The sequence below is a fragment of the Medicago sativa genome, chromosome 1 (assembly GCF_051527215.1).
Source record: "Medicago sativa cultivar Bolivia chromosome 1, Bolivia_mono, whole genome shotgun sequence".
Taxonomy (NCBI): Eukaryota; Viridiplantae; Streptophyta; class Magnoliopsida; order Fabales; family Fabaceae; genus Medicago; species Medicago sativa.
The window spans coordinates 64,277,571-64,283,570 of record NC_140749.1 but is presented as its reverse complement, the minus strand read 5'-3'; the positions used below and the strand labels follow the sequence as shown (position 1 = coordinate 64,283,570).

The 6,000-nt window shown below is 37.1% G+C and overlaps 1 non-coding gene across 1 annotated transcript; it reads left to right on the top strand.

Annotated features, from left to right (window-relative positions):
* The first annotated feature begins 2,487 nt into the window (after positions 1-2,487).
* LOC146956356 (small nucleolar RNA R71) lies at positions 2,488-2,594 on the top strand. The gene has a single exon (XR_015025245.1). It is a non-coding gene; the product is annotated as a small nucleolar RNA R71 (small nucleolar RNA).
* The last annotated feature ends 3,406 nt before the right edge of the window (positions 2,595-6,000 follow it).

Genomic DNA, 6,000 nt, shown 5'->3' with positions numbered 1-6,000 from the left:
GAATACCCATCCAAGAAGCAATAAAAGGCTTGGCCAGCCAGTCTCTCAATCATTTGATCCATGAATGGTAATGGAAAGTGGTCCTTTCTTGTTGCGGTATTCAACCTCCGGTAGTCTATACACATTCTCCAACCAGTGACGGTGCGGGTAGGTATCAATTCATTTTTTTCATTTGCTACCACCGTCATTCCTCCTTTCTTGGGTACCACATGAACTGGACTTACCCATGAGCTATCTGAGATAGGGTAGATCATACCTGCATCTAGTAACTTCAGCACCTCTTTCTTTACCACTTCCTTCATTGTTGGGTTAAGTCTCCTTTGAGGTTGAACCACCGGTTTGTATTCAGCCTCCATGTGTATTTTATGCATGCAATAAGCTGGACTAATACCCTTTAAATCAGAAATGTTCCACCCCAAAGCTCCTTGATTGTCTCTTAACACCCTCATCAATTTTTCTTCTTCCAAAGGTGTCAAGGTATTGCTGATGATTACTGGTTTAGATGCATCCTTAGTGAGAAAAACATATTTCAAGTGAGAAGGGAGTTCTTTTAATTCTGGATTTTTCTCTCCTTCTCCACTCAAAATAGGAGCATCTATAGAGTGCTTACCCATTAATTCTTCTGTTTTTACCGGACCCAACTCTTGCTTGCTTGCTGCTAGTTGCTTCACACAATCACTTACTTCAAGATCTTCATCATCTTCACCTTTTTCTATAGAATTCACAATTGCACGTTCAAGAGGGTGTGTTGGTTGATGTTCACAAGAGTCATCTTTAACTATTTCTTCAACAATGTCAATCCGATAACACTTGGGATTTTCATCTTTGTGCTTCATGGCCTCAAATATATTAAACACTACTTGCTCCTTATGGAATCTCAACATTAGCTCTCCTTTCTCAATGTCAATCAAAGCACGGCCAGTTGCAAGGAAAGGTCTTCCTAGAATGAGTGGCATATCCTCATCTTCAGCCATATCTAAGATCACAAAATCTGCCGGGAACACCAAGTCATTAACCTTGACTAGCACATCTTCAAGCACACCGAAAGGATAAGAGATTGACCGATCAGCTAAAGTAATGGTCATTCTTGTTGGTTTTGGTTCCCCACACTTAAGCTTCTTCATCATTGAAAGAGGCATCAGATTTATACTTGCTCCCAAGTCACATAAAGCTCTTCCAATGTCTACCGGTCCAATGGAACAAGGGATAGTGAAAGCACCAGGATCCTTCAACTTAGGTGGCAGCTTCTTTTGAAGAATAGCACTACAATTTTCAGAAAGTGCTATGTTCTCATCATCCTTAGGCTTCCTTCGTTTGGTTAACAAGTCTTTCATGAACTTAGCATATAACGGCATTTGATCAAGAGCTTCGCCGAAAGGAATGTTCACCTGAAGTTGTGAGAAAAGTTGCATGAACTTCTTGAATTGGCCTTCATCCTTTTCTTTCTTCTTTGAAAGGTGAGGGTATGGAAGCTTCACATATGATGGAACAATCTGTGGTTTATCTCCATCTTTCAAAATTTGACTCTTCGACTTCCTCAAGATTGAATCTTCATCAATTAACTTCTCACTTTTTTCTCCCTCTATTTTTTTCTTCCTTTCGTTTTCAACTACTCCATTATCATTTTCTTTTTCAACTACACCCTCATCATTTTTTTCAACTACACCGTTCTCCTCCACCTCAACTACATCATCAACCTTCTTTGGAGCTTTAGGAACTAAAGGTGTCAAAACCTTTTTGCTCCTCAATTCAATAGCATTACAAGACTCATTCTTAGGGTTATCTTTAGTGTTACCTGAGAATCCGCCTTTGTTTTGTTCAGCCAATTGCTTAGCCAATTGCCCCAGTTGAGTTTCAAGCATCTTCCTAGAAGCTTCATTGTTCTTTCTTTCAGCTTCTTGACTCTTCTTCATCTCTTCAAAGTTGCCTTGAGTCATCTTCATGAAGTTCATCATAGTTTCCTCAAGAGCTGATGGCTTCCTTTGTTGTTGTTGAGGAGGAGTGAGCATCTGAGAGTTCAAAGCATTGTTATTTGAGTAGCTTAGATTGGGATGCTTGTTGATGCCTGAATTGTAGTATTGATTCTGCCTTTGATAACCTCCCATGAAGTTAGCTTCTTCATTTGACCCTTCTGGAACACATTCACCGTTGGGATGTTCTTCACCACATAAGTCACACTTGATTGCAGCTACTTGTTGTTGTTTATGGGCCAAAGTGAAGCCTTGAAACTCCTTAGTTAGAGCTTCGATTTGTTTGTTCATAGCTGCTTGGTTCGCAAGGATAGCAGTTTGTTCACTCACCCCAAACACTCCTCTTTCTTTCTTCTTAGCTTCAGCACGATACTCATTTCCAGCCATGTTTTCTATCAAAGCTTGGACTTCATGATCATTTTTGCTCTTGAGACTACCTCCCGCGGAAGCATCTAAGAACATTCGAGTGTTTGGTGTTACCCCCTCAGTGAAGATTTGGAGGTATTGCTTCTCGGTGAATTCATGATTAGGGCATCTCTTGAGAAGCAAATTGAATCGCTCCCAAGCATCATACAATGATTCACCTTCTCCTTGCTTGAAGTTAGAGATCTCCATCTTCTTGTCCCAATACTTAGACATAGGGAAGTATTTCTCCAAGAACTTCAGCTCTAACTCTTCCCATGTTTGGACAGTCCCGTTTGGAATTGTTAGCAACCAATCTTTTGTTCTTCCCGTCAAGGTGAAAGGAAATAGCCTTAGCTTCTTTTGTGCTTCAGTCACGGTGGCTGGTTGCACACAAAACTCGCAGGTTTCAGCAAAACGGCTCAAGTGTTCATGAGGACTCATAGCTTCAGTCCCATCGAATTGCTTGTCCCTCAAACCGTTGAGGACAGTTGTCTTGATGTCGAAAGCTACAGGGTTAGCTGGTTGAAAAGTGTGGGTCAGTTGACCGCGATGAGTGGCTAACCCGTAGTCTCCTAGCTTAGGTCTCGGTGGTACAACTCTTTCTCCTTCCATAGTTGCAGATTTAGGAGAAGAGATTGTTTCAGATTCACTTGAGAGTTGCTCCGGTACTTGTTCTCGAACACCCGGTGGAACGGATTGAGCTAACCTTTGCGATCGGACAGCTTTCCGAAGTGCTCTAGCAGTTCTTTCAATTTCCGGATCGTACTCTAAGTCGTCCGAGCTCTGTTTACCTCGCATAAACAGCAAAATACCTTAGTAGCACTGCACAACGCAAAGTAATCAAGTGAATATGAAAACAGAAAAATAAAAAATTAAAAACAGAAAAATTAAATTGCAAAAACCCTAAATTATAACGTAATTGCCTTGTTGAAATAATTCAACAGTCCCCGGCAACGGCGCTAAAAACTTGATAGACGTTTGGCAAGTGCACCAATAACTATCGAAGTAGTAAAAATATCGTTCCCACGAGGACTATTTTTAACTTCAATTATTCAATTTCGTTATAAAAGTAGGATGTATAAAAGTTTATTTTGTTTTGCCACTAGGCAGTAGATTTGGTTTGATTATAAGAAATCAAATAAAAAAGTAAAGATTTGATTAAGAAAATAGGAGAGAGATGAGATCAGGTCTTCGAATCCTCTATGTTTCCCCTAATTGGTTACTGCACCTATTATTACTAATGATTCTCTAGTTTCACGATAGTTAACAAATTAGCCCTAATCAATCCCTTGAGTTAGGACCCTCTTTTTAAACTACAGCCCCTAATTCCTTAGGTGGTCTAATAATCATCAAAGGTTTAAGCACGTTAACCTAATATCACTAACAAACGATTATCCATTCCTAGACTAACCATGTTTATTAGAACAATTCAATTTAGGTCTAAGTCGAAAGCTATGGTCAGTAGTCATTCGATCTCACAAAATCATGTTTATATTTGATCAGGATATAAAAAGCAGTAAGAACAATTGAATTGAATGAAAACTAGAATATCATTAATAAGTAATAGAGTTTCACAGCAACATATGATCAATTAGGGTTACATAGGTTCATCTCCGACCTAATCTCTAAGAGATTTAGCTACTCATAATTGAGTTTACAAATAGCATAATCAATGAAAGAATTAAAACATACATAAACTGGGTTAGAGATGATGAAATCCTCTCCGCTGCAGCCTTCTGGGTGTTAAAATCGCACTTTCGTTCTCCAAAATCGTCCCCCTTGTTCTTCAGATTGAGTGCAGTATTTATAGAAGTCATGGGCCTGACCCGTCAAAATCGCGTCGCGCCTTGTTAATTGGCGTGCCGCGATTTCCCTCAAACAGGGAGGATGTAATTTTGCTTCAAAAATCACAGCACGGCTTGAAATTGGCGTGGCGCGATTTCCTTCGAACAGACTTCAAATTTTAAGCTTTTTGCACTCCAGAACAGTATAAATTGCATGAGAACTCTATCAAAATGTCACAATAAGTCCCTAATATTACGTAATGACAGAATGTCATCAGCAATCTCTCAAGAGTAATAGACACATATCAAAGGTAGGAAAATATTTTGAGCAAGTGTTTTTAGGTCCAAAATTAGGGTATGACAACCTCTTATTTTTCACTTGATCCATATAATATTGATGCTTCAAAATACAATATTGGCACTTTAAAATTTTTACTTCTGATCCATATAATATTGATGCTTCAAAATAGTAGTAAAAAAGAGAATTTAAAGTACCGTTCCTGCCAAAAGATATCCATATGCGCATTGTATTAATTTTCAGCATGCATGTTTGGTTATTATTACATGTAGTTTTATGAAGGAACAATGTTTTTAAACTAAAATTCACTGTTTCATTGATCTGTCATAACCAAAAACAAAAATGCAGACACGTTTAAATACCATAAACCATGCTTGGAGATCAATATGGACAAAAGTAATATTAAGTGAATAGCAGTTTATTCACCATGTTAGTGTATATCGTGTTATTATGATATAGGCTATAAATAATATGTGAAATAGTAAATAACAGTCACATTTAAATACCCTAAACCATGCTTAGAGATCAATATTTGAAGTAACATGAAGTGAAGAGAAGTTGTTTCACCATGTTAATGTAATTTGTGTACTTAAAATATAGGATAAAAAATATATTTTGGTTCAAAATTTTGGTTTTGGTTCGGTTCGGTTAATAGGCAAGCAAACGGTTAACCGAACCATAACTTTGGTTCAGTTCGGTTAGTTCCAAACCTTAAACGGTTCGGTTTAGTTATTCCGAACCATTTCAACACTTCGGTTCAGTTCGGTTCGGTTAATATGGTTAACCGAACCATGCCCACCCCTAGCAAATATTAATGAGTTGTATTTTATTATTACTCTCTAATCGATTCATATTAAGTAAATTTTTCACCGTTTCTGACTTTCACAAGATCAAAGGGAGTTCAAAGAAAATCACTATTGTCATACATTCTTATTCTTGACAAACTTGGGCTAATTAGGATAATTTTGTCACCAATGATATTTAGACACTTAATTCTTTTTTTTTTGTCACACTCATTCAACATCTCATTTTTTTTAATCTCTTTCTATCACATTATTAATTTACCATATATATCACATCACTTTCTCTTATCTCTCTCGGCATCTACATCTCTCGGCATCTACATCACATCACCTTCTCTCCCCTTTCTCTTATTAACAAAACAAACATTTTTCTACTTTTATTTGAATAGTCTTAGTTGAATGAAATTCCATCGAAGAACAAATATACGATTAATAGTTAGTCTTACATACACACGATCACAGATAAAATTATTTGGACACACACAACAATGAAAAAATAAAAAAAATAGTCACATTATTAAACCATTTTCTCTTTATAAAAAAAAACATTTGTGTGAATGTGGTCAAATTTTTTAAGTTAGGTTTGTACGTATTTCTCTGGGATTTGATCAATTGATTGACTCATGTTGTTTTCGGTCAATAGTTTATTTGCTAAAAATTTACATTATTAAGATGAATAAGTGGGATATTTGAGGTTCAAACTCCGACCCCTGCATATATTATACAATACCCATGCTAAC